Source organism: Lygodium microphyllum, chromosome 1, assembly GCF_053477565.2.
Source record: "Lygodium microphyllum isolate KBCC chromosome 1, Lygodium_microphyllum_v1.1.10, whole genome shotgun sequence".
In the NCBI taxonomy this organism is placed as follows: Eukaryota; Viridiplantae; Streptophyta; class Polypodiopsida; order Schizaeales; family Lygodiaceae; genus Lygodium; species Lygodium microphyllum.
Window position 1 is genome coordinate 160,803,361 of NC_141135.1, and position 10,746 is coordinate 160,814,106.

Sequence of the window (10,746 nt, forward strand, 5' to 3'; positions counted from 1 at the left end):
TGGTGCTAAAGTGGTATGGCTCGCAAAAAGATAATGGATCCACTTCCATTGAAGTCTTAATAGACTCCTTTGAAACAATAGATAGCACATTAGGAGATCAAGAAGCTGTCAAACATATCTTTCCCAAGAAATCAAAGGCACTGTCCTCCCTAATAGTGGGCATTGTAAGCCAACTCTTGAAAGAAGCAAAGTCCTTGTCAATGGGTGAATGCCTCCTACTTGAACTAGGAGTGATATCCAAAACCACCTCTAACAGTGAGATAGAGGCATGGATGTAAAGACTCCTCAAAGTTAGATCAGTCTATCTACTATGCAAGCCAAAAAGCAACTGACTGAGAAAGAAACTACACAGTGTGATGGAGCTCGAATGCCTTGCAATGGTGTTTGTCTTGTAAAAATTTTGACACTACCTGCTATCAAAGCTCTTCAAATTCTATGTGGATTATAAGGTCCTATCCTTCTTGATGAACAAAGTAGATATGAAAGGTTGGATAATGAGACGACTCTTTCTATTCCAAGATTTTGATTTCGAAGTGGTAACCAAACCCGGTCACTTCCATGTCCTAGTTGATCATCTATTGTGTATCCCTTAGAGCGACGGAGGGGAGTAGGATGACCCAGACCTCCATGATGCTTCCTTCTTTTTGGTTGAACCTGTAACCCCATGGTATGTAGATATAGCCAACCTCTTCGCAACTCAATAGTATTCTCCTGGTATCTCCAACCATGAGAAGAAGAAGCTTTTGTTGGCATCAGCTCCCTACACCCTGTTAGGCGATGCTCTATACAAGAGTTAAAGATGAAGTGTTGAGAATATGTGTTGCAGGAGATGAGATCATGATAGTTTTACAAGCATGTCATGACGAGCCCTATAGGAGGACACTTTGTAGAAGAAGCGACACCACGAAAGCTCTGCTCGTAGGATATTGGTGGGCAACCCTACATAAAGATGCCTATGACTACTGCAAACATTGTGATACTTGTCAACAAATGGAAAAGTCTACCAAAACTAGTGCTATGTGACTACAACTGTTGAATGCTAAAATGACCTATTTTTTGGTTGATTTTTGTTGTTTTTGTGGACTGAATGGTTGATTTTACATAATTATTGATTGGTTTGGAAGTGGTTTGAGAGTGTTTTGGATAGGGTGGAATGGTTTTAATAAGCTCATGATATTTTTCAGTAGAGATATGAGGTTCTATGATGTTATGTTATGTTTTGTTGTTGATGTTCTGATAGTGTTTGATTGGTTCTGATAACTTTTGTTTTGCTTCTATTTTGTTCTATTTTTCTTCTGTATTGAAGGATGGAGTAATGATTGATGAAGTTTGAGGTTTTTTGAAAGCTCATTGAATGGTTTTGATTGGTTTTAGTTGAGCTGGATGCATTCTCTTGACCTTCTATAACCCTCTATTGAGCTTTTGTAGAGCCTATGTTCCTGTTCTGTTTTGTATATCTTTGTAAGTGTTGTGTTGGAGGAGGATGCTTAGCCTTGGAAAGAGTTGAATGCAAGTTCAAAAGAGCTCAAAGAAGTGGAAGAAGTAGTCGTTGAAGACTCAAGAGAAGACTGTAGTGAAGTGATAGTGATGAGCTATGAAGAGTCACTTTAGTGGCTCGTATGACCTTTCATATCAGACATACCTCTTGGGAGAGGTATTCACGACCAAAGAAGGGTTATTGTGAGTGATTATTGAATATTGTAGTGAGGATATGATATACTATTGAGAGAGAGAGAGAGAGAGAGAGAGAGAGAGAGAGAGAGAGAGAGAGAGAGAGAGAGAGAGAGAGAGAGAGAGAGAGAGAGAGAGAGAGAGAGAGCCAATTCTATGCCAAACAATGAATCTACATATGAGAGATTATGAGAGAAAGCTATGGAACCTTTGAAGATGAATAATATGTGATATCTTTCCATTCAAAGTGATGTATTCTTTTATGTTTTTGATATTTATCAAAGAATTCTATGAAGAATAATATGAAGAGCATGATAGATTTTGTTAAAGTTAAAGCCGTGGGAGAATTGTTTCTATGAAGCTGCTTGAATATTTCTTGTTCCTAGTGTTCTTTTCTTTGTTGTGGACATATCAAATATGTAAAAGATAGTTGATAGTACAAGATATATTTTCTTGGTGTTCGTCTTGGGACTCCAATAGCCCATCTTTCCCCTAAATCTGTTCGAGAAATGAAGTATCAACTTTATTGGTCCCATCGATCTGTTAACCAGAAGGAAGCAGAACAACATATACATTTTGGTTTGTACAAACTACATGACAAAGTTGTGTGAATCTAAAGCTCTCAAACAAGATGATGGCAACATCATAGCCCTGTTTCTATATGAGAACATCATCACTCATTTTGGCAATCCCTTAGAGCTGGTTAGTAACAAAGGCACTCACTTTCTCAACAAGATTATGAAAGAATTGACAGAGCTATATAAGATACACCATCGCAAGTCCACCCCCTACTACCATAGAGCCAATGGCCAAGTCGAAGTTATCAATCATATCCTTTGCTTAATTCTCACAAGGACAATTGCTGCACATTGCTGTGATTGGGATGATCGACTTACAAAGGCTCTCTAGGTATACATAATCTCTTATAAGTCTACTACAAGACAGACACCCTTCCAACTTGTGTACGGTACAAAAGCAGTCTTTCTTGTCAAGTTAAAGTTACCCTCTTTGGGCATGGCTATCAAAGAATGCCTAGGCGAGGATGAGTTACTACAATGTCGTCTCTTGAACTTGGAATGTCCAGATGGGACTTGTAGGATTGCCCTATAGTGTATGGAAGCTACCCTGGATTGATGAAAGGCCTATCATGATAGCTTCATAAAGCATAAGGAATTCAAGGAAGGTGACCTAGTCCTCACCTATGATTGGAGATTTGGCAAGTTCCTAGAAAATCTCCAACAATGTTGGATGGGCTCCTATGAGGTGATTGCTATCAACCCTAGTGGCTCTATCCAAGTGTATACCATTAATGCTTTTGATGATCCCTTTCTGATTAATGGATATCGCCTAAAGAAGTACTTCCCTCCCTAGGGATCTTGACAATCACAGCCATTAGTTCCTCTCCTTCTTCTAAGTTGTCGCTCCTTTCTACTTCTTATGCTATTGTTGATGCCCATCCTTCTTATCTTGATGAGGTGGCCTCTTTTTCTTTAGCCCCTCACAACTACTCCCCATCCCTACTTTGCTTCCTTCTCGGTTGATCTAGCAGAGGTGGCAAGGATGATTTTGATACATGGTCCCTGGTCTTGTCGACCTATTCTTCAAGAAAAGGTGGAAACACCCTTGAGAGTAGGGAAAAAAGAAGAAACAAAAAAGAAAAAGAAACCGTTGTGGGAGAAAATGAATAAATTCCCTAGTCATAACCAGCCTCATTCTAAGAAAAGGTGACGAATACCCTTGAACGAGAAGTTGGATGTGGAAAAGGTGGTAACACCTCGCAGTCCAGATCACTTGATTTCTCTGTCGACCTTCTAGGATGATGTTCCATAATAGTCTCCCTTGGTGTGTTGTCTCCTGCAACTCCATCAGTGCATCTAACTCCTACAATAGATGTCATCTCTTACTTGCAATTGAAATTCTAGATCTATTGGCTACCTCGCTTGATATGCCTCATTATCAACATCCATTGTTCAACATCATCAACTAGATGAATCCAATATTCATTAACAATCTCCTGAGTGATGTGAGCTTTTATCATAACCAGATGGGGATATGAGTATGAGATGCTCTCTATATTTATCAGAAGAGTGTGAGACAGAGGGTGGGGTGAGTGACCAGCCTTTGCTATTTAAATCCAAAAGAGAGGTGAGATGTGTGAATGGAGGCACACATGGGTTGGGCCTCTCACTGCACCAAGCATGACCTGTTTCTATACACGGTACTATAAGGCTCCATGACCTTTCTTCTTACAGCGTATGCCGACACAAGGTGGGTACACTGTTGCACCATCAATTGTGCACAAGGTATACAACCTTCACACAAGTGGTAGTGAGAATTATATCAATGGGTGTGATTTAGAGCCTTTCTTGGCTACTATTTGGATATTTGAAGATAAAGTGATGAGCTATTAATTTAAACTTTTATTCTCTTTTTCTAAGGCCGCGAGGACACTCCTTGATTAAGTGTGGGGATATGTTGAGGGTTAATATGATTGTGTTTTTGGCTATTTTTAATTGGATTTTTAGGCAATTTTTGTATGATTTGAATAATGATTGATTGTTTTGAAAGTATTTGAGATAGTTTTGGATAAATTTGAATAGGTTTAAGAAGCTCATGATGTTTTTCAGTGGAAATATGATATGCTGAAAGATTTTATTGAGTACTTGATAGGTTCTGTTTTGTTCTAATTTCTTTCTACATGAGAGGTTGAAATGATAATTGGTGGATTTTAAGAGTGTTTGGAAGCTTATTGAATGATTCTTGATGGTTTTGAATGGTTTCATTAGAGCTGAATGCTTTTTGATGACCTTTTGTATGGTATTGTAGACCCTCTGTAGAGCTTTTGTAGAGCCTTTGTCTTTGTTCTATTTTTGCTTTGAATGTCTCAGTAAGTGTTCTGTGGGATGAATGCATAGCTTGGAAAAGTTTTCTAATCTTGGGAAGAGATGAATATAAGTTTAAAATAGCTCAAAGAAGCGGAAAAAGTAGCTGCTGAAGACTCAAGACTGAAGTGACATTGACACTGCTGAGCTATGAAAGGACACTGTAGTGACTTTGGTGACCCTTCATCTCTCATACATACCTCTTGGGAGGGGCATCCATGACCAAAGAGAGATTATGAATGATTATTTTTCATTATTCCAATGTACTATTGAGAGAGAACATATGTGAGAGATAGAGAGTGAGAGATAGCCAATTTTCATGCAAAACAATGTATATATGAGTGAGAGATAATAAGGGAGATTATGAAGACTATGAAGACATTAAAGATGAAATCTATGTGATAATTTTCATTCAAAGTTGATCATTCCTTTGTGTTATCTTGTTATTTTGATGGATTTGATGAAGAATATGTTGAAGTTCTATTGTGATAAATCCATGAGAGAATTGTTATATGATGTTGTGTGAAGATTTGAGAAGATTGGTGTTTTTTTCCTTCTTGTGGTTGATTAAATTATGAAGAACATGCTTGCTGATGATACAATATAGATTTCCTTACAATAGATTCCCCGTTTTTCTTAGTGTTCCTCTTGGGGCTCCAAGCAATGTATCCTAGTTCAAGTATTGCCCCGTTTTTCTTAGTGTTCCTCTTAGGGCTCCAAGCAATGTATCCTAGTTCAAGTATTGCCCCTTGCAATGCAAGATGGAGCTCCTCTCTAGTGAATGTAATTGTTTCTCTTTTGATATCGTGAACATTTTGCACATAGTTACCTTTGAGTTAAGTCCACACTCTTTCCATGTATGAATTATATGTATAATATATTTGCATATAAGAATGATAAATTTTGATAATGGAGTGGGTATCCAAAGACTTACTTTAAAAAAAATTGCTAGCCCTCATATATGTGTTTATGTAATTTTCTAGTTTTCAATATCCCTTAGTTTCATTATTGGCTAAATGTCTCAAACTTCTTCAATACTTATAAATGTCTTTCCACCACTGGAGGCATGCAAGATCAAACCACTTGCTTGTTCTAGTAACAACACATGCTGCTTCTCTTTTCCCTATGCATAAGGTTTATGATCTCATACATTCAAATGCACATTAAGCCCTCTCCTTTGCTATAGCCTATTCCTCTTCTTCCTCTCTTATCAACAATATTAATATCCTCACACTTTTGATTTTGATGGTATTCCATGGGTTAAACTGTAATGAGATAAAAGGCAACATGATTAGTAAAAATATAAGTAAATAATTATCCTTTTAATTTATAAAATAATAATAATAAATAACAAGCCACTTTACTTCAATACACCATCAAGTTTATAACTCAAAGAACACTTTTGTCATTGGAATTGATTCCACAATTATAATGATGGGAAGATTATATTAGAAATTAAATCAATCATTATTCTTAGGATGTGAAAAATGATAACTTCATAAATGAAGTAGTAGCAAATTATGTCCATAAGAAAAAACACAAAATCACTATCAACAAGGAGAGGTCTGGGAAGAGAGAAAGAGGAGAGAGATTTCAGAAGAGAGAGAAGAAGAGAAGCAGAAGAGAGGGAAAGAGCGACGAGGAGAGAGAAATACTAGAAGAAGAGAGAGAAAGAGCGACGAGGAGAGAAAAATACTAGAAAAAGAGAGAGAAAGACAAAAAAGGAAGGAAGGAAGCCATGAAAGCTGGAGAGAGGGAGAGAAGATGAAGGAGACTTGTTATTATAATCTGATGGTAAAAAATGCAAAGTCCCTTACATCTTATATATACCTGCCAGTGTAGCAAGTATTTCCCTCCATTATTTTATTTCTATATTCCCTCCGTATTCCCCGTCTCTTACATTCCATCCCCATCCAAAGGTTTTTGCCCTAAAAGAAAAAGTGAGCACTTATTACAAAACATGGCAAGGCAGTCTAGAGTACTACTCTACTGCATGCTACAAGGGGTTATTTGATAAATCATGTGGGGATTATGTATGTTTGTTGGATCATGGATACAATATGATGTGTGGGCATGATTGGGGAATAAGAAAAATCCAAATTCGATCCATATTCAGTGAGGAATTGAGTGCTGCAAACAGTGGACATCATGTTGTCTACTATAAGACCCTGCTATAGTAAATCTACAATAACTTTTGATGGGTAACTCAGATTGGGGTGTTTGACACATAAGAAACGGATCTTACTTCGAGTACTTTCAGTCCATATATAGCATTAAATGTTTTCCATAATTCAGAATCAAATTTGGTTAAAAACAGAGAGATGTCTGTAGGTTGTCTACAGGTATTCTCAGCCCTGCCATTGTTTACTACCCTGAAATTATTGGTTTGTCTTAAGGCATTGAAGGTGGGATATATGGGAACTCTAGGGGTGCTAAATGGCATATTTCCACCACCATAATCGGCCCCAAACTGGCCTTGCTTTACAGCAACTCTTTGCTATCCAAGATTGGACCATGTAGGCCATCTAGGCTGCCCAAAAGATGGCTGAGAAGCCTCTTTGCTATCCATACTATGGCTAAATTGAAGTATTCCTACGATACTTACAAGAGTATCTTTCAGCTAATTCAATAGCCTTGAACAAATGAGAAGGTGACTGCACTGAAACAACAACTGATAAACTGAGGATCCAAGCCATATATATACTTATGCAGCTTGCATAATCACTTATGGACTCAACATACATCATGAGATTAAGAAATTGATTTGTGTAGTCCCGAACTGTCAAGTCACGCTACTCTAAGCTGTACCATTGTTGGGCAAGCTTCTCTTTCTCTACGGGGGATACAAAAACTTGAACCCTAAGTGCTTTAAATGCATCCCAAGTATCAACTTGCTGATTTTCCCTCTTAATATACCTGCCACCACGTATGAGCAAATCCTTCCAAGTGGATCATGGCAAAGTGGATCTTTTGGTCATCATTTCTTAGCAAAATATCAAAGTAGTCTTCAAGCTTTGGAAGCCATTCTTCCAATTTAGCTAGGGAAGAGGATTGGCCATTAAATTTGGAGAAGATAATCTTATCTCTCAGCTCTTGTTCATGAGGGGTGGCCTATCTAAACTATCCCAATTGAAATTCATCATTTTTAGTGCCAAAAATAGTACTATTATGAGAGTGATTCCTGCCAAAAGATTATTGAAACCTTGCTGAAGGCATGGGGGCTGATTGAAGTTGTGAGAACTTCCTCGTGATGCATTCCCTAATGGGTCCTCCTCTAAGAAGGATCGCCTAGCTCAAAGTTACTATTGGGAATGCCCATTCTTCCTAAAATGCCTTGAGAATTCGCATTGACTGATGGGAAAGTGGTTCTTTCAACATGTACATGTGATCGATCTTCTTGCTCTTTTCCCTTCAATTGAATCTCCAACCACTCAGAGAAATTGACATTACATGGGTCCATGGTGGCTCTCATTTGATGCATTTCCTTCATCGTCTTGGAATGATTTTTTGTGTTTTCTGTTATGCTTGCAAGTACACCCTTTTGTCTTTCTAAAATAGCCTCATGTATTTGATTATGCCTTGTCTCATGCCTGCATAGAGTGTCACTAAGAGCACTAAGGCTTCCAATGTCATGAGGATACTCCTTGTAATCTATTTTAGGTTGTTCTCAATCCTTGGTTCTCGTGGATCCTTGATTTGTTGCTGAACATCTTCATTGGCCTTAGTTTTTCCCTTATTCCCTACCATGGTTAGGTGTAGTCCCATTAGACCACCTGTCAGTGTTTTGCCCATAACTTGAGCTAGGAAGCTCTGATTGACCTAATTTTTTGTTCAATTTGAATTCAAGGATGCCCTTTTCAAGCTGATCATAAGCATGTGATCCCAAGTTTTATACAAAAAATTCTGTAATAGGAAAAGTATTGCTATACTGTGCAATCCAACACTCTGTCTACACTTGTAGGAGGCTTGTTTTGACATGTAAGTATCTTGTAGGGTCCAACTAGAGCTCCAAAACTGATTAAGGCCCTTAGTAGGACCTCTGGTACTCTGAAAGACCTGCACCTCAATTCTTGGGAATAGGTATACTTCTGTAAATACTAGCAAATTGCTTACAACACCCTACAGGGGTCAAGAAAGGGGTTGTTAGGGATCAACTTGTCAATGCATGACTGAAGGGTCATCCCACATGGCATAATACATTGCCCAATCATCCATTTTCATTGTTTGCAACCTTATTCTAGAATTGAGCATGTCATAAGCATCTCTTAGTATAATTCCCCATGCATAGGTATCTCCCATACATTCCAAGCATTGTATTCACTACCATTGACTGCATATGTATTCTCATGTATTTAAATACATCCTCAATAGTATTTGTCCATACATTTTTTTCTAGGAATGCATTCATACATAAGCAAATACATCTCATACATCAGTGCTAAGTCAATATCTTAGTTCTTCAAGAGGGTACATGCACCAGCAAGCAAAATTCGGGCTCCGAATCACCGGGAGGTGGGTAAAGTCCCCCCCCTCCCCCGAGCCGGGTTGTGCACCTCTTAAAGGTCTTTGATAGCAAGGGGGGTCACCCCTCTTTTGTCTTTCCACCTTACCTGGCATCGGGCTTTTCCTCACCCAGAATATACATGGCAGACATTTATTAATTAAAAACCTAGCATGAGACACATTTGGAAGTAGGAATTGAACCTTTTCATGAGATGCATGGAATGGAAAATTGGGATCAAAGCAACGACTCACTACTGACTTACACTTATACAATGGATTTTTTAATGATTTAAGTGGCTTAGTCAAGAAACAACAACTCAATTGGTTAATGTAAGAAGAAGCAATAATCCTGAATGAGTTTCAGCATGAATTTACCCATTCCAATGCAATGAGAGTGAAGCAAAATGATTGTGAAGAATTGAACAATAGACAAGCATCAAATTTATCTCCTAATGCCTACTTGAGCTCTTGCATTCTCTCAAGCAATTGGTTATGGCTCAGCAAGAGGATGAATTTGAGAGAATAAGAGTTCAAGAACCAAGTACCTTATGATGTTTGATGAAGATGGCAATCAAACAATGATTCAACGCTTCTTGTGTGCTCCAAGATGCTCCATTATACTCCAATAAACTCCATGGTTGCAATGCTTAGCCAAGAGAGGAATCTTTGAGCTTGAAAAAGAAAAGTTCTTCAAATGGAATGGAAGGATTGAGCTCTCAATGTACAACCTCCCAGTTCTTGTAAAGAAGCTCTAATATCAGTGTAGACCCTGTTGATCTCACCAGCCAAGACCAAAAGCACCAAATCTGAATTAACTTGAATCCAATATGGAACAAGGTCTTTGAGTTTGATGTAGAGCACCAAGAAACACATGCACTTGTACTTTAGGTGATGGATGAAGACAATTGGGAGGCAGATAAATCGATGACCTTTGTTAAAGTTTCTTTGGAAAACCTGAAGCCTGAAGTTCTCTTCTGGCTCACCTAATGGATCTTTGTGTGCCCCTCCTTCAAGCTTGAAGAAGATGCAGCATTCTCCTATTCAATTTTTTGTCAAGGATTCTCTGATCATCCACATGAGAAGCTTGGATCAAAACCTTGTCTAGCAGTATTAATTCTGAGAGTAGAAGTATGCCCAGTAGCTTTGAACGAAAACTCTTGAACAACAATTCCTCGAAGTGAAGTTAAAACAACAAGATGAATTGAACAAGGAGAAGTAGAACTTTGACTCAGATCGTGATGGTTTTGAGGTTGAGTTCATCGGCTTTGAGGGCTCAAATTTTGGAGTTGCATGGCTAAAAACCCCGGATGAGATTGATGCAATGCATTCGTCATTTTAGGAGGTGGGAGGGATCATGAAGTCAGAGAGAGCATCATGCCTAGGAAGATTTTGCAAGCGGGATCTATACCCTGTGGTTGTATCAAGAGATCCAATCTTGGAGAGTCTGTGCCTGTTGTATGAAGAGATTCAATCTTGAAGAATTTGTGCATGTAGCAATGTCTTCCTTGGATTCAACGGCCTTCCACGATGAAGACGTGAAAGAGGCTCTTCTAGGAAATGCTTAGTTTGCTACCAATCAATTCCTCCTTGATGGATGTTGTCAGCTTAGCCCCTAGAGAAATATGTGCAAGTACATGAAAAATGTTGGGCTTGGATCGCCACTTGAAGATGCCAAAGAGGCTCTTCCAAG